The 19,171-nt window shown below is 40.7% G+C and overlaps 4 non-coding genes across 4 annotated transcripts; 2 read left to right on the forward strand and 2 right to left on the reverse strand.

The window, feature by feature from the left end:
* Positions 1–5,167: 5,167 nt before the first annotated feature.
* trnak-uuu lies at positions 5,168–5,240 on the reverse strand. The gene has a single exon. It is a non-coding gene; the product is annotated as a tRNA-Lys (tRNA).
* A 5,959-nt stretch (positions 5,241–11,199) lies between these two features.
* trnap-cgg lies at positions 11,200–11,271 on the reverse strand. The gene has a single exon. It is a non-coding gene; the product is annotated as a tRNA-Pro (tRNA).
* A 5,936-nt stretch (positions 11,272–17,207) lies between these two features.
* Positions 17,208–17,318, forward strand: trnal-caa. The gene is made up of 2 exons: positions 17,208–17,245; positions 17,273–17,318. It is a non-coding gene; the product is annotated as a tRNA-Leu (tRNA).
* Positions 17,319–17,702: 384 nt separating this feature from the next.
* On the forward strand, positions 17,703–17,775 carry trnak-cuu. The gene has a single exon. It is a non-coding gene; the product is annotated as a tRNA-Lys (tRNA).
* The last annotated feature ends 1,396 nt before the right edge of the window (positions 17,776–19,171 follow it).

Raw genomic sequence — 19,171 nt, forward strand, 5'->3', positions numbered from 1 at the left:
CTCCCTGCCAGGTTTGGTGGAGATCAGTAGTACATTGGGTCAGTTACAAGTACTTCCTGTTTCATGGCGGTGGACGCCATTTGCCATGGTTCTTCTTGACGAAGGAAATTGAGTTTTTTTTCTGTAGTATCATAAAAGGGTTTGGGATGATCTGAAGCACTTTTGAGTATGTGAGGTTCATTTCTGAGGAGAGGCACCCCGGTGTCTGAAAAAGGCACTTCCTGTTTTAAGTGGGCGGGGCTTAGGACCAACAATCCACAACAGGTCAGGGACAATGGTCTTGTGTCATATGTCTGTTGTATGATGGTAGGAAAAACTTTTCACACCTTGTAAAAAAAAAAGGCTACTTACAAATGGACGAGACTTTGATCACTTAGAAGTGTTTGGAATGTGCACAGCATATGCTTTAAAGGCGAAATAAGGAGCACTGACACCTACTGTTTCAAATCAGAACTGCAGTCGAAAGAGAAAAACACGGAGAGCTTTCTTCTCCTCCTCCCCCTCGGAGAGTTTCACGTAGGTTGCCGGTTTGTGCGTGGATGGTTCTTTTATATACAGTCTATGAAGGAGGGAGAACATAGCGCCAGCAAACATCATGATGTGGAACAAAGATGATTCACACACACAGTAAGTTGCTATGCCTTGCAATGCTAGAGCTAACTTCAAGCGCTAATTTATGTTAGCATGAAATAGTGTAAACAAAGCCCACATTAATCAACAAATGCCACACAGCGGCAGTTTTCCCTTAGTCTCACTTAATGAATTAATTTGCTACTAATTTCATAAGTTTATAAGGACAAACACAGTATTCACTTGGTCCAAACATCATTACATTTGTTGTTGTAAACTAATAGGCCACCAATTTACTCCACTAATACATAAGAAACTTTGCCAGCTCAGACTTCTCCACCTTTCAAAAGATTCTCCAATATTGATCCTCGTTTTATTCCAGTTTTGGTCGTTTGCTTATTTAGCAGGATGCTGAGGCTTTTTAGGTTTTTCTGAAACTATTTCTGGTCTGCTTCTTTTACTAGCTTTCATACCTGCACGCTGCTGCTTTTTTGCCGACATAAAATACCAAACGCTGCCTTGTTGTTGTTAGGCAACCGTGGGGAGTCGCATATGATTGGTTAAGGCATCAGGAAGTTAGAAAGAGCAACACGGTGCACCCAAGTTACTCCAGCACGGAACTCTTATTTTGAAGGAGACAAACTTGACAAAGACAGTGTTGATGTAGGAGACAGATTGTTTATAGGGAAGCTTCCTTTTATCCCTCGCAGCAAATGAGAACATTTTAAATTATTTTTGGGTCATTTACGGATAAGACTTTTGAATAGGCCAATTTTAAAATACTAAAAATAAAGATATATTTGGCCATTGTTAAAACATTAGTAATATAGCGTACGTATTCATTATTACAAAAAACCCAAATAAAGAGATTTTTGTGTTTTTATACTTGAATTATTAGGACACAGCCTTATAAAAAGTAAATTTGGTGTGACCATGATTTATCTGAACATCAATATATTTCTTTAACGTTGCTAATAGTTTAACAAGTATTGCTAATTAAATTGACAGTTTGAGAAGGACAGGCATGTGTGCCTTTAAACTTTTGGAAAACTATGATTCTATAAATTTTGTCTATATTGGCACTATCTCCCTCGTAATGCAGTTACAATGCCCAATTTTTTATCTAAAACCCTTAATACTGTTTTTAAATGTGTACAGATAGTATCCACTTAACTATAGTATACCATTGATTAATATTTGAGCCAAAATGGATGGATATTGTGTTTTGAATGTAGTACAGTTATTTTCATTTGTTGGTTACTCCAAATGACAGATGGTCGCCCCAAATGATGAGAAAACCGCAGGTAGTTAGGTCTATTTAAAATGTACACAATACAGTTTAGACAGAAGAAAACTGAACAAACATTTTATTTAAACAACATTTAAACTATTTAACATCCGAATATCACAAACGATAAAAAAAAACATTAAAAATAATTTAAAGTGCAACACATTACATTCTTCAGGAGCTCACATTGGACAGGGATGAACAATTTTAGTAAAAAAAAATAAACAGTTGTATAGATGGAATAAAATCAGAACAATTTTCAAAGTAAACAAACACCATCAACATAGCTGCATGGATTAAATCAATGCTAAAAGGTAGATTTTTCTTTTACTTTTTCCTAAAGAGTAACAGAGTACAAACATCTGGCCCTGTGCCCTCCTTCCTCTCCTCTCCTACAGTTATATTAGTTTACTGTATATCACCTACATTTCTTTAACCCAGGTATTTCTAAACTTTACCCAATCTTGGCAAGTGAGCTTCGAGAAGCGTGAGGTTGCTGGCTCAGGCTCTGAGATTACAGCATGCACATCTTTCCTGTAGTAGAAAATGACATCTACAGTTTGAGGCCACATGAACAGGTTCTTGTCACCAGACTGCCTCATGCAGCTGACCTGCACTTCCTCTCCCACAACCTTGAGCACCTGGCCTACAAAAGGAGGTTCATCGTAGGTGACAATAACAAACTTGCCACACAGATCTACAACACTTTCTTGTTCCCTAGGTGGCTCAGGAGGAGAGCTTGGGGGATCCTCAGTGTGGTGCATGGTGTTCCTCAGCTCTACTGTTACTGGCTTGTAACAAGGACATGGACTCCTCTCTAAGCGCCTGCAGAAGCATGACACCTCCCTGTGAGTGATTTGTGCAGGCTGTGAAGACAAAACCTGGTGTATTTTAAATGTCCCCTTCACAGCCTCCAAGCTGTCAGGAACAAGCTCGTCACACTTTTCCATGCTCTCTCTGCTGACCCAATAGTGAGTGATGCTTGAGCCTAATCTATTGTTCAGCATCTCATACAGATCCTGTGGCGTCTGAAGCTCACCTCCTCTTTGAACGTAGAGATCCGCTTCTCTCTTTATTGCCCCACCAATCTGCTGCAGAGCTTGTTGACCAGCAGGTGCACATTTTCGTGTTCCATGCATGCACATGTGTCCCGATCTTTGGTCTTTGGCTCGGTAACATAGAAGGGGCGTCTTCTGGCAAACTGCCTGTAAGATAGGCGGAGACTCTTTTCCATCTCACCGTTGTAAAGCACATGAAGCTCTGTGAGTGGTTTTGTGAGAATTCTTCGTTGTTCTTTCATTTTGTTTTTTGTGATGGTGTCCTTCTTTCCTGGTAAAAGTCGACTGTTTTCATCTCTAGTCAGGAAACCAACAACAGCTACCTTTCTCTCGATTGCCAGTTTCTTCCCCTCTTTTGGCTTGAGCCTTTCACTCAGACCTAACCTTCCTTTTGCTCTCATCTCACTTTTTCTGGCCCTTTCCTTTTCTTTTCTTATCTCTGCTAGTTGTTTCTTCAGATGTATGTTCTGCTTTCTCAATTTACGCTTCTCAGCTTGCAGTCTTTTACAACGTTTCTCTGCTGTATTCTCTCTTTTCTCTCTGTGGTGTGGTGGGGGATACTGGTGGATTAAAATCCTCATTTAGACGTAGACAATCCACCACAGCCTGCCCTGGCCTCTCCTGCTGCTCTTCCACTACTTCTACACCTGCTGGATGTGGCAGAGTGTTCTCCATGGATGGTGGTGTCAGGTCCAGCATCACCTTTTCCATCTTTTTCCTCTCCCTGTATCCCCTGGATGCAGCCTTCCACTTGTTTCTCAGTTTTTTTCTCCCTCTCTAACAACTCGTCTGGCTTCACATATAAAATCTTGCCCTCTTGCTTTCTTCTCTGGTAACTGGAACAACATAGAGCTGTCCATCATGACAAGACAAACATTGTACGCCTGTGCTGTTCTCCCCTAATATCTCCCCTGGTGGACTACTCTTTTAAGTTCAAAATATTGCAGAAAATATTATTCCTAATCCTACTAAAATAAGTGCGTGTTACCAAGAGTTTTTTTTAACCTCTCTTTTCCTAGCAAGATATTCTGCTCTTGCTGCAGGTCTGAGTTGATCCGCTGCCTATAGCGAGCCGTCTTTTCTTTACATGTTAATGGTGCATCTAGAAAATAGGTTAAACTAGTTAAACGTGATTAATTAATTCCTAAATGGAATGTCATGCCATGCAGTTTTTACTTTTCTCTCATAAGATTGTACAATAATAAAAAATAAATGTTTATTCCTAAATAGGAATGGAAAATGACTAAATTCTGAAAAATATATATTAAAGTACACAAAGAGTTATGCTGAAACAATGCACTTTATATGAATTAATCATGTATAAAATATAAATTTACAGGAACTAAAATAAAGGAAAAGTATTTATCATGTACACTCAGCTCAGCAGTGGTCGCCCCACATGATACTCGGTCACCCCAGAAGATGTTTTCAAATTCATTCAAATATTACAGGCTAACAGTTAGCTACAGAAACCAAGCTAGGTACATTTTAAGACATGTCACTATCAAATTTATCATCAAAATATGAATTTGTAGATAATATTTATTATTTACAGTTTAAGGACGGTCGCCCCACATGATATCCAAAAGTGGCTAGTACATTACAGTAGTTAAAACAAAGATATATTTGCCAGTATGAGAAGAACTTACTAACCTCCCAGATGTTTTGCTGGGTCCCTCAAATGTGTCTGGCTGATGCAAGATCCTGTCCTTGAAGTGTTTTCAAAATAAAAGTTCAAAATTGTGTTTTTCTTGACGGTCACCCCGGATGATATTTCAGAAAATAAACATATCCGGACAAAATTCATTTATATATTTTGATGGAAATGTTTATCCAAATACTTTATAATTTTATCAATGAAAGCAAAACATGTTAGAAGTTATGCCAAATAGGGCAAGGGATATATGTAAATTGATTTAAATTGATTTTAAACCAGATGTCCAAATAGCAGTGAAGGCTGGACGGTCGCCCCACATGATGTTTTGACACTTCAGAAGCAGAAAAATGACCAATAACTAAAAGGTTTGGAGAAGTTAAAGTGGGTCTATATATAGGGAAGGTAGGACACACACAGAGTATCTTTTTATGTATTTTGAGGGTTTTTTTGCTGGAAAAATTCAGTTGGACAGAAAAAGGAGACGTCACGTCATAGACCCTTTTAAGGAGAAATTCCATCTCTTCAGTCTTTAAGGGCCCAAGGACAGAGGGAACACTGAGGCTGAGCAATGAAGTGAGAAAGATCATTTCTACACACCTGAACAGGGACTTGAACCCTGGACCCTCAGATTAAAAGTTTGATGCTCTGCCATCTGAGCTACCCAGGCCCATGTGGTATGATTTCGGTGAGTAAAATTTCCCACTCACCTTTACTTTTTGTACCTTTGTGTTTGTCTTTGTGATCAAGGAGCTGGAGAAGAGGGGTCCTTTATCTTTTACAAAGTGACACTTAAAGTTCGAAAGATCCAGTTTATCAGAAAAGCCGCAAAATGTCGCAAAAGTTGTGATGGGGCTTTAATTAAGGTGGTACTGAAGTTGAGCTAGACCCAAGAAAATGAGGAAGACACCAAGAGATGTGTTCTACTGACCGTTTGTTCCAATTTGCTGTCACTGCGAAATCACCAGAATACATGAAACGAGCAAGGCCTTTGTCCTGTTCAACCTTTTTGACTTCATGCAAAAAAAAAAACAAAGACATCATTTGAATATTGTTCCCACACTGCAAAATGATCATCACTGGTGGTGAGTAGCTCTGGAGGTGAGGAGTCTCTGTGAAATAACAATCCTAATGCTATCACCACTGTGGTGGAAAACCTCTGACAGAAGAGTGGCCAATCTTCTTTTAAGACCACGTTCCTTTCCATTGACATCAGTGCTTTCTGCCTTGTAACAGAATGGAAAGACGTGTATGGATTCTTGCTCCAAAAATGAAGTATGGTCTATTTTGTTGCCAAGCATTCACAATACAAATTGTGGATAACCACCTGAAAATGGAGGTTCCAAGATAGAATGGCAAAAGGTTTTCAAAGTGGCCCATTCAGTTCAGGTGGTCGATCTCGTCCGCAAACCAGGGTTGCCAAAGTTAGCAAGTACTAACCCCTATTCAGAGGGAGGAAACGTGGAGCTGTGGACCACTGATGCTACATGTTGGAAAGTGGTTTCATCTGTCTGCTGGGTTTAAGACAGAGGTGGTCCTGGCTAGTTTTGTGCCCTGGGCGAACCACCTGACAGATTTTGTGTTGATGTTCAAACAACAGGAGTTCCCTTCGTTCTAAAGACGACTGCATCCTGTTCTGTTATGTACAGCATTAAATACGGTTATGAAATAAGAAAACGCTGCAATAAATATCTGTATGAGTTCAGCTTGGAGTGAAATGTGTCCTGAGATCAGCTCACATCAGTTCAACAGGCCTAGATTCAGTCGGTAAGGCTGCTGTCATTAAATACTCAGTAAAGCAGCCATTGTAGGGTTTTTAAAAATACAAAAACGGATGAAAAATATTTAATAGGATAGAAAGACAAAACATCAATCCCTCTCATTTGTTCAGACTGATGTAACTAAATATTTTAATATGTAGGTGTTGACAAACATGCAGTTAATGTGGTATTTATGTATTTATTTATCCAATTTACTGGTAATTTCAGTTTGATTCACAAAGTATTCTATGAAAAAGTTACTACCCCTTCCTTTCCCCTCAGTGGAGCTGCTCTCAAAGTAATTTTCCAAACACATGAAGTTTCTGGACAAAGTACCGGTATCAGACCAGTATCGGATCGGTATCAGACCGGTATCGGATCGGTATCAGACCGGTATCAGACCGGTATCGGATCGGTATCAGACCGGTATCGGATCGGTATCAGACCGGTATCAGACCGGTATCAGATCGGTATCGCTGATACTGGCTTGTATTTTACTTGGTATCGGATCAGAAAGAAAGCGAGTGGCATCGTACATCACTACTCCAGTACTCCTGCTGGCAGCACGCGGTGTGACGGAAACCTACGAGCCTGCGTGCTCTAGTCTGGAGCTGCTCTTAAAGGGCCAGCGTCACTAAAATACCCCACACAGTTATCACAATACCAGCTTTACAAGCAGAACGAATGTGAACAGGTAAACAGTTTAAAACATTATAAGCTCTATTTCACAATGACAGATGTTTAATATTAGTTCTCTTGGCTACAGATAAATATATTTAGTTCAGTAAACGGCCTCTCGTTACACAGTTCTTACCTTTCAGTTTACCAAACCAAGACTTGGTGGTTCACATGTTGCAGCTGCAGAGCCGAATGTCGCCATGGCCAGGAAAGTGTCTCAGGTAAACTGCAATCACACATCAGCTGTTTAAAAGTGGGTTGTTAATACAAGTTACTTAGACTCTGTTTTACAGAAACAAGTCATGGAAGGTGGAGATTACTGGTTCTCCGGTCAGCACTGCCATCTCAGTGGTTTCCAACATGGGGTCCAGGACCCACAAAGAGCACAGAGGGTCCCCAAGGCTTTGGACATTCAGAGCCATTGTAATTAATGTCCACACGTTGTCCCTTTTTTAAGAAAGAAAAGTAAGGCTCTATGTTGTTAATTTAACTTTGGCTTTATCAGAAGGATGCTCCATCTTTTTCATTAATTTAACCAGATGAGTAAAAATTGCACAAGCCAGTTCATTTAGTACCGAAAACGTTTGGTGACATCGATAGAAAAAAAAGAAAAAAACTAGGGCCACGCATCCTTAAATTGTGGGCACCCAACAACACCTCAACAACCCAGTTAGCTCAGTTAATTTTCTATAATTACTCTCAACGTTAAAATACAACCACATGAAATGATAATTGTGGGTTTAACTAATACGTTTCCTCAAGTTAATGATCTCTTCCACACGCTAATAATGCTTGATCACATGATAACTTTTTTCTATCGATCTCATCAGACGGACTCGGTAGTTTTGTGCTATTAAGTTATAAAGTTTTAAGAAACCTGTTCATTTCCTCTTCAAACAGAGCGCCTCTGTTTTCTTTACAGCTGCTGTGTTAGAAACACCATGGAAACAGCAAAACACCGAACATTAAATTGTGTGGTTGATGTCACCACCGTTATTTTCAAGCCACGGATTTATTCTGAGCCGGTTAGCCTGAAACTTTTATTTGGGCTGCTTGGTAACGTTACCGGCACCAACGCTACCACATCACTGACACCAGCACCGCTACTAGCGCTGATCGTTTCTTCTGTTTTCTCTTCAGACGATGTGAGGCCAGATTTACATTTAAACCAGCTGTCCATGAATGCATCGTCTTACGGCAGGAAATCGCCAACGTTTGGTTTACCAGCGGGAGCGACGCTGCGACAGCAGAGGAAGCTCAGAGCTTAGAGAGAAGGAGAGAGATGAATCTGTAGTGGAAGTCCTCTCCCTGCTTTTAGATTTATGGCTCCGATGCAAACCTTCACTACACATTATTACACACAGCTGTCCATCACTATGACTGGGTAACACACACCTCACCAGTCTGATGCTCATTTCAGAGCTTCACCCTCCCCAAGACCAGTTTGACTTTACTGGAACTCTCATCAGATGGAAAGAGATTAAGTAGAAGAGACAGAGGAAACAATAGAGCACGGAGGGAAATGACTTATTACACTGATGCAGCTCAAACAGTCAACAAATTACAGCAACAAATCTAGTTTTTATACCTAGTATAATACTCAAATTAGAAAACTTTATTGTTACAACTAATTTTCTATTAAATGCTGCAAAAGAGACGGAAACTAACTCACCTGAGTTCATCCATCCTGATCAATAATCCACTCAGACCAATAATCCACCGCTACAATAGTCAAAAATAATCAATAACAGACCCAATATTTATTAGTTACTTAATAAATAGCTGGTGTTTAGAAAGCATCAGCACACTTCTAATCATAGGCCTATAAAAGCCACAGTAAACTTAATAAATGAATCATCAGTAATCCTAAAGTAATCTAAGAGTCAGTCCACAACAGCCCGATAATCTTTGTGTACCTAGCTTGAGACCACTCTGCTGATAAACATGTAAAACTAGTAGATGATTAACCTCGTAGGAGGAGAGTCTGTCAGGGTGGGATTTGAACCCACAGCTCCTTTTAGAGACCAGAATTCCCTGTTTTATAGAAGGAAACAACCGCTGTGTTTGGCGTCTTAGGCCGTTCAGCCTGAGTCGTATCTGACATGCAACATACCTGATGTTGAAAACCTCTGAAACCTGACAAGGAGTAAAACCTTAAACATGACAGCAATAAAAATACAGTTGTCACAGAAGAATGACTTAAACGACTATTAGAAAAGCTTTTGTCACTTCATTTTTTCCATGAGATTTTGTTGCCCCTGGAAATCTGTTTATAGTTGTTGATGTGAAGTTATGAGTTGTTGATGTTGTTATTTGTTAATGATGAACTCTGAGCAATAAAATGCTGCAAAACTTTTAATGTTTAGTAAGACTTGTGTATAGTCGTCAGTGTGTGAGAGCAGCAAGGAAAGGATGACTTCAGCTCACCTAGTTTTTTCTGGTTATTTGGTGTAGTTGTGTCCATGTCAAATCATAATCTGTTGCACCTGTAAACACGCTGTAAAGATTCGTAGCTGTAGATGTTCTCCAAGGAAGCGATCAGCTGAAGGTTCCTGACCAAGCATCACTTTATGATCAAAATTTCAACACCCAACGTGGGGCTCAAACCCACAACCCTGAGATTTAGAGTCTCATGCTCTACCGACGGAGCGAGCTGGGCCACATTTGAGGTAAACTGTTCAGAAAAAAGCCATGAAACAAAAAGTCTGATTAGGAGATGTGTAATGGATCGCATGACGTGACTATGGCTTCTTACAGAAATGGGCCTCAGTGTACTTGGAACTCTGCAAAGAGAGGATCTTTTTTATTTTAAATGTGCACCAATACATACTGAAGTTGTCAGAAGTGGGATTTGAACCCACCCCTCCAGAAGAGACTGCAATGGAAATAAAGGCAATCCATGAAAATGGGTCTTGGGAGGGTTTTTGGACAAACTTCACCTTCCTCGCATGGGCTCCCCAAGGGGGTGTAAAGATACACCGGGGGCATTTGTGTGAGCATCCCTCCCCCCTCTAGCCTACAGGAAAGGTAAGCATGCACGTACGTCTGACCATCACTAATATATAAAATCTTTCATATTTTTGCAAAAAATTCCCTTACCCATCAGCAAAGTACCATTTTGTCCATCTGCAAGGCCAGCGATGTAAAAATTTGTCCAGAAACCCTGTTTTGTATTTAAAATGTGTCATTTTGTCCATTTAAGAAGCTACAACATTTCTTTTATGTGAGTCTTAATCATCCTGCAGACTGGATTTTTCTACTGATGTTCCAAGATTCAGTAAATGACAAGAAGATCTGTCAGTGATGAATGAGACTTCTTTGGAAAGGTTATGAGCTGGTTTTTCCAGGGACAGTAACCAAAATCACACTTTATATACAGCTTTTTTAAGCGGGGCTGGAGGACAAGCAGACATCCAGCCTGCTTGTGCATGGCTGCGGCAGGCCCATCTGATCCCCAGTTTCATCTCCAGCAACAGCTGGATCCCTACTGGACCTGTGTGTGGCTGCAGCATGTACAGCTGCTAGAGCTCTGTTGGGTCTCCAGCACACACGGAGAGCTGCTGCTGGTCAAGCTGGAGATTAGGTGGGACTGCAGCAGCCATGCACAAGCATGAAGAGCCACTTGAGGTCTGCTGGGTCTCCAGTACACAGAGAGAAGCTGGTGGTTGGATGGACCTGCAGTAGCCATGCACAAGCAGGCTGGATGTCTGCTTGGCCTCCAGTCTCGCATTAAAAAGCTGTTCCTTTATATAAAGTGTTATTTGGTCACTCATATGTCCCCGAAATGCCCAGCCCATTACCTTTCTAAAGAAGTCTCATTCATCACTCACAGATCTTCTTGTCATTTACTGGACCTTGGAACATCAGTTGAAAAAAGTGTTTACTTTGGGTGATGCTGCTGTAGGATATTTATCACTGCTGCAATCACACTTCAATGATAAAGGGAAAAATGTGTTTTTATCCAGATCATCAGTTTTATCAATTCCTTCATCAATGTTAGCTGTTTTTTCTTCACTCATCACATCTGGTGGTTTTATGACAGATATGATCACCATGGAAACGGTTGGTGAGATGATTATATTATACTGCAGATGTTCTGATGACTGAATGGTGCTCTGAATAAATGTATTAAAACCACCTGAATTGTTTATAATCAGCATCTACTTTCTATGTTAAACATCTGTAATTTAGGGGCTCGTCCGGGATTTGAACCCGGGACCTCTCACACCCGAAGCGAGAATCATACCCCTAGACCAACGAGCCAGTCCGTCTGCCTGCAAGATGAAGCTGACTGGACAAAGCTCCTTTAGGGGTATAAGGAGGACACAGTCAGTATTATGTGGATTGTCAGACTCTTATGGCAGATTGGAGCCTTGTACAGTTTTGTTGATACCCTCATTGTCACTTCTGTGCTTGACCATGTCTTCTGGTTATGTAATGCAGGCCTTTAACGTGATTGTAATGGATCCAATGCTTTAACAGCCCCATGTTGATATTCTTAGCTTCTTGCCAACTGCAGAGATATTATTACCTTCTATTTATCCCCAAAGTCCTTGAAAACATATCTGGTATGAGCTAGCAGCTGAATTAGGGAACAAGTGTTTGTCTTAAGAGTTTCAGTGTGGATGAAGCATGCACCATGGTAAAAAAAATGTTTTAGGTGATAAGATATTAGATAGATTTGTGACAAGAAAGGTTTCTGTGTGGTGGTCCTGGAAATGTGCTGCTGACAAGATTGGCAATAAGTATATACAACAGAAACTTAAACATAAGACAGGTATGAAGGGCTGAAATTGGGATGGGGGTTTTGTGAAACCACCGGTGCTGTTTGAATGCATATGGGATTTGTTAAATGGTTGCTCTAAATTTAAAATACATGGGTGGTCGCTGAAGTGGTACTTCTTTCCTACAAGGATTCTGAGTTTTGTGAGGGCTCATAAATCACCCAAAGCGAGAATAATACAACTGGTCAACATTGAAACACATTCACACATACAAACACTGTTACACAGTTCATGAACCTGTTAGCTGTTAGCCACCTGCTAGCTTTTAGCCATCTGCTAGCTGTATGAGGCTGATATAAGCAGAAACATCTAATTTAGATAGAAAGTTCACAAAAAGCAGCAAATGAAGTGTTTATATGGCTCACAGCACAATGCTGCTAAAGAAATAAACTTTTATGTTTTATATACACACAATGATAACACATGCTGTTCTTTTAATTGCCACATTTTGTCCCCTAAAAAAGTGTTATTTATAATTTATTTATAATTTTTTATTTAAATTTATTTTAGTAGACAAATGAGTCAAATAATAGACACAGACATTAATATTGTAACCTTAAGCTCTAGTGATATCTGGAAAAATGTATTAAAATGCATTTAATTTCAAAACAGTTGAAAAGGAAAAAATATTCCTGGCCCAAAATGAACAGACCTAAAGTTAAAGTGTCACTCTAAGTACTTTAACTTGCAGCTCCAGCTGTTCTCTGATTAAGAGCCTGGAACATGTTACAGATCTTTTAAATTCTTTAATTTTTTCCTCCACACTCGTCATTAATAGGCAATAATATCTGACGGTAAGCCAGGACAGGATCAGCCAGCAGCAGCTTTGATTCTGGTCCTGGAGCAAAGGTGAACATTTGTTCTGACTGCAGCTGGGAGCTGGGTGCTGCTTTGGCTCCAAGCCTCCTGTGTTATTTTGGATGGGGGAGGGGCCTGCAGCAGCACTCGCTACTCATTGAGAAGAAGTAAACATGCTTTCACGTCAGTCTCCAATAATACCAGAAAAATCCACTAGATTTGTCACTAGACACTAATTTGAGATGCTAGAAGGGTCTGAAAACGCTGTAAATTTGATTTGAACATCACTGTCCATAAATGTGGACCAAGATCCACGTCTGCATTTCCTCCCTTTCATTCATTTCTTCAACTCCTTGTCTCCACAGATAATTGACCAGTACTACATGTCAGTACGACCAGACTGTATCAAAGACGTGGTGGACGAAGACGCAGATGGACATGAACGACTGTTTCTGGTGAGAAATGGAAGACCGATTAACAGTGCCACCAACGACCTCCGGCGTCTGCATGAACAGTGAGTTTATGAATCTAAATGCATTTCTTTCTAGCGTGTGATGTAAAAAGTTGGACCAAGTTTATGAGATGAAACAAAGACATTTTAGTTTCTCTTCCATTGCAGTTACAAGTTGAAAAACATCACAAGCCAGGAAACCCGCCGGGCTGTTGTTATTGTGTTGTGTCAGTGCAGCAAGTAATTGAAGGTTGGTCAGAGAATGTAACTTTTCCATTGCTGCCCTCATGTTCCTTTCTTCACTTCCACAAAGCTCAAGAAGAGTGCCTTATTTATGCGCTCCATTAGATTTCTATCAATAACCAGGGTCCTCACTGCTACAGAGAGACTTCTACAGTCATGTATGAGTTGATGTTGACAGGCTTTAATTTCACTGGGAAAAAGACTGAGCTTCAGCACCAACCGGCAGGTTTCCGAAGGTGTTTGTGTCTCCTAATGAAACCACCTGACATGGTAGTGGTATGAACAGAGAAGAGCTTGTGCAGCGTTTGAATCAAGCAGGACAGAGCTGCTAAATGCAGTCAGTGACTCCAGCAAATCATCTGCATCCAGAAAATAAACAAGAAGTTTAGTCCAGTATCCAACCATTACACTATTATTTTCCCCACAAATAGATATATGAGCATTTTCACTGCCTAATTCAGGTCAGACGGCGAGATAAAAATGAAAACAGCTGACTGTATTTACCAAAACAAGCTAATAATCAGTTAGAGTTATGTCAGGAAGTCAGGTGATTGAGTGAGGTAGAGGGAGGAGGGACTGCAGGGAGGGGACCAGATCAAGGACGGAGAAACATCCTCTTGTTCAGGCCATGAGGAAAGGTGGTTCCCAGCCTGCCAACCCAGTCCCTCTCAGCCCTCCTCTGTGCATCAGTCTAGTGTGGATTGCAGTCCAGGACTAAGGCCTGCACTGCATCCCAGCCATGGAACGCAAAGTGCTGGACCAGATGTTGATGGGTGTTTAATCTCCTCTGGAAGTTCTGCTGAATTAAAAGTATTTTAGATTTTTCCCACCAGCCTCACTGTGTGGAGAGAAGGTGGTGATAAATGGGAGAGCAGCTGAGACCTGGATGGGATTTACCTGGAGAAATGTTTTAAAACAGGACCTGAGGAAGGTCCAAGAGTGCCCCCTAGTACTTGTGTTCATTTCTGAAATTGAGTTTGATGGAGGGGTTATGTCTGTTGAGTGTGTGGATGAATGTGTTAATGTCCTCCAAAGAGTGGGTCCAGATCCCCAGATATCATCCAGAAATCTGTAGTTGATCAGGTGGTTTTAATACATTTATCCAGGCCAGCAGGCTCCCATTCAGCCATAAAAACATCTGCATGATAATATAATATAATATAATATAATATAATATAATATAATATAATATAATATAATATAATATAATAAAATATAATATAATATAATATAATATAATATAATAAAATATAATATAATATAATAAAATAAAATAAAATAAAATAAAATAAAATAAAATATAATATAATATAATCTAATATAATATAATATGATATAATATAATATAATATAATATAATATAATATAATATAATAAAACATAATATATAATAATATAATATAATATAATATAATATAATATAATATAATATAAAATTAAAGTAAAATTAGGGCTGTCAAATGATTAAAATATTTAATCAGATTAATAACAGCTTCCAAATTGCTCATGATTAATTACCATTCAGGAGTTTTTATATGCCTGAAATCTTCCTGTTTTTACTGTTTTACATCAACAAAAAGAGCCAATGCTACAGATATTTACTGTTGACTGACCTTCCCTTGGATAACTGTCAGATGTACAATGGTCAGTAAATGCAGCATGTAAAGTACTTTTATCTGTTGTTCTTAATCATTTTTACCATGATCTATATCATAATTTAGAATTCATGTATCATCGTCTCACCAACCGTCTCCATGGTGATAATATCTGTCATAAAACCAGCAGATGTGACGACTGAAGTTAAACAGCCAACATTGGTGAAGAAACTCTGATAAAACTGATGATCTGAATAAAAACATGTTTTTCTTTTATCATTGAAGTGTGTTTGTGCAGCAGTGATAAAAGTCCTACAGCAGCATCACCCAAAGAAAATACTTTTTATTCAAGTTTTTCTCCACTTGTTTACATTAGATGATCACTTTAGTTGTAATGATCAGTTCAATATTTCATAAAAAATATGAACATTTATAAGTGTTCCTGCCTGGCCCCCATCAGAACTTTTCTAGACCCGCCCCTGCATATGTGAAGTATAAACCCTGTCAACCACCAGCAGCTACTGTGTTAGAGAAGGTCCTGCTAAACACAAAACTTTGAAGTAAACATTGACGGTGTGAACCATGAACCGCTATTTTTTCTACTTTTCAAATGAACAGTAAACGGGGTGAAAGTAAGCCGGTACGGTCCGGTGGTGGTAGCAGTACCAGGAAGATGGAGAGTGGCTGCTGCTATACAGGCCAGAACCAGTCACGACTGCACTCTGTGTCAGACAATAGATCCATGAGCAACATGCTTGTCTTGAGAAACTACTTTGTGTTTAAAAATTCCTTCATTTGGAATTGTTTCTGGACTGTCAGTGCTGTTTTAGTCCATGCTGGACGGAGCTTTGACCGGGCATCTCCCTCTCTTCCTCAAGGCTCTTGCCCTGCTCCCCCCCACCTCCTCGGAGAGAGCCTGGTGGCCTCCTCTATGCCCAGCCTTGGAAATGTGAACCACATGTCTTTATATTTGTTGCTGAATGCTCAGATTTAAATCAGTAGGAGAGGAAGCAGCAAGGGGTTGGTATGTCCAGCAGGGATGCACTGGGCCAAAGGTGTACTCAAGGTCTGGCAGGGTTGAAGCAGGCTGATGGTCTAACAGGGATTCAGTGGTTGATGGATGTGTGCTGGTGTTCCTGCAGGTATGCAGGAGCTGCTGAAGGTGTGCTGGTGGCCGAGTAGGGTCCCGGCTGTTGCTGGGGGTGAAACTGGGGGCCAGATGGGCCTGCAGCAGGCACACACAGGCATGGAGAGCCACTGGAGTTCTGCTGGGTCTCCAGCAGACATGGAAAGAAGCTGGTGGTTGGGTGGGCCTGCAGCAGCCATGCAGAAGCAGGCTGGATGTCTGCTTGGTCTCCAGCCTCTCATAAAAAAGCTGTAACTTTATATAAAGTGTGATTTTGGTCTCTTATATGTCCCTGTAAAGCGCAGCCCATAGCCCTTTTAAAGAAGTCTCTTTCATCACTCACAGATCTTCCTGCCACTTACTGGATCTTGGAAAATCCAGTCTGCAGGATGATTAAGACTCACATATAAAAAGCTGTAACTTCCCAAACACACAAAATGACACTTTTTGGACAAAATGCCACGTTTTGGACACAAAATTAACATTGCTGGCATTGCAAATGGACTAAATGCCTTTTTGCTGACAGGTAAGGGCTGGAAGCCCCTCCTGAATGGGGTGAATGCTACACTTTGTAGACGGGGAGGGCTCATGGACAAAGGGAGAGGATTTGGACAGATTCTCCATCCACCTGGTGTATTTGTGCAGTCCTGCAATTTTAGTAAAAATATCAAAGATTTTTTGTCTCAGTGGTGGTCAGAGGTACACACACTCTTACCTTCCCTGTAGGCTAGAGGGGGGAGGACGCTCGCACAGATGTCCCCGGTGTATCTTTAACCCCCTCTTGGGGAGCCCATGCAGGGAAAGTAAAATTTATCCAAGCCCTCCCTAGAATCCATGTTCAGGGGTTGCCAATGGACATCTTTTGTTTTCTGTTGCAGTTTCTTGTGAAGGTGTGGGTTCAAATCCCACTTCTGACAACTTCAGTATGTATTGGTGCACATTTAAGATCAAAAAGATTCTCTCTTCACAGTAAGTGAAGTTCCAAGTACACTGAGGCCCAAAATGTCATGGAAACAATGAAGTAACAAAAGCTTTTCTAATAATCATTTAATGCATCTCAAGACGTTCTGTGACAACTGTACTTTTATAGCTGTCATGTTTTACACTTTACTCCTTGTCAGGTTTAGTCAGTAACTTCATAGTTACAAATCAGACACTATTCAGAAGATTCCTTACCACATGACAAATTTGGCTCAATGTGTGTCACGATGGCCGAGTGGTCTAAGGCGCCAGACTCAAGGGCTGTTACCTTCCCTGAAACAGGGATTTCTGGTCTCCAAAAGGAGACGTGGGTTCAAATCCCACTCCTGACAAACTTCCTAGGATGTTTATTGTAATCTAAGATCAAAATCTCTGCCAAGTATGTTCTGTTTTAAACAGCAATGGCGTCTTTATTAGCTTGTGGAAGAAAACAAAGAAATAATTTGATCAGCCTCTCTTCCATTGGCTAGTGTTTTTAAAAATGGTGGTTACCACACAAATTCAGCGAGAAGATCCAGATATCCGGCAACACGTGATCCCAAACTGATCAATTACCAGGGGTGTGTGTCGAGCCTCTGCGGAGCTATGCTGAGCCTACGGCGGTTACGCAGACAACCATAAATCCACTTAGAGTCATGTGAGGCCGTTCAGCAAACCCCTCCTAATTATATGTTTTGTTTTATGAGCTTTACTCCGAATATACTGCTTCATAAGCAGCCAGGCTAGCTCAGTTGGTAGAGCATGAGCCTCTTAATCTCATAGTCGTGGGTTTGAGCCCCACGTCAGGTGTACAAGTTTTGATCAAAAACTGATACTTGGTCAGGTACCTTCAACGGATGAAGCTGTGAGACTGTCTTTACAGCGTACTCACAGGTGCAACAGGTACGGAATTTAGCCAATCAGAGATTGAGATGACTGGAGAGCAAGGAAGGATATATAGTCCGTGTTCACGCTGTCTCCAGTCTGTTATTTCTTTCAGTTCTGGTGCCTCATTCATCAAACTGTCCATAGCACATCAAACTGTCCATAGCACAGCAAACTGTCCATAGCACAGCAAACTACAGGTGGCATCTAGAGCACAAAAAGGAAATGTGGCGCACAAAAACTTTCAGATTTATTAAAGCATGCACACGCACGTCCTACACCTTACATCCATCATTATCTGACACTTAACCAGAGTCGGGTCGCGGAGGCAGCTGCCTAAGCAGGGAAACCCAGACTTCCCTCTCCCCAGCCACATTCACCAGCTCATCCGGGGGGGATATCGAGGCGTTCCCAGACCAGCCGCGAGATGTAGTCTGTCCAGTGTGTCCTGGGTCTTCCCCGGGGCCTCTTTCCGGTGGGACGTAGCTGAGCCACCTCATCTGTTATAGACCAAACAGTGATTGCCTTATTATAACAGTGTTATTTGAAAGCTGGACCAAAGTGTTAAAGTAACCAGCGACGAATCAGCTTTCGAGCGGTTTCTGTGGTGTAGCATCTATCAGCCAACAGTTCGAAACCAGGCAGAAACATTCTGTTCTTCTGAAACCACTACACACATACAAATGAAATATTCTAAAAGAAATTCTTACAAGAAGTGGGCAGATTGAGCCAGAGATCACACCACCGTTCCCTGGTAATGATACCCATCTTTCAGAGCAAGAAGATGGGCCAACACACAGGTAACGTTTCTGAAGATACACTGCAAACAAATGTTCAAAAAAAGCAGTTGCTTCCTCAAACCCTATCTGACTGTCTCTTCTCCATTCTTCATACATTCAAATACACAGTGCTGATATTAATATGGAAGTACTGGTGATTTTGGGGCAATACAGACTCTCATCAGACATTCTGGACATCCTGCAAACAAAGCATTAAATGTTGTAGTGTACGGAGTATGTGTCATGTCCTGCTCCATATCAGGAGTATCCAGGTGGCAATCTAGAGCATTTTGACTGTGAGAAGGTATCTGCACCAGAAAAGCTGTTTGGCAAACTACAGTCTCAACACACTTTCAAGACATTGCCAAGTGTTGTGTGTGTTTTTGTGTCTTAGAAAGGGTTGGGTGGTAAGAGAATATGGCTCAGTTAAAAAGACCATTCTGCTTTTGTTACAAGCTGCCAGAGCTTCATTGGAAAAGATTACAACTTGTATACTTTGTGCCACCTTTATGGTGTCATATCTCTCTTTGATGTCACTGTTT

This window comes from Melanotaenia boesemani, chromosome 24, assembly GCF_017639745.1.
Source record: "Melanotaenia boesemani isolate fMelBoe1 chromosome 24, fMelBoe1.pri, whole genome shotgun sequence".
NCBI classification, from domain to species: Eukaryota; Metazoa; Chordata; class Actinopteri; order Atheriniformes; family Melanotaeniidae; genus Melanotaenia; species Melanotaenia boesemani.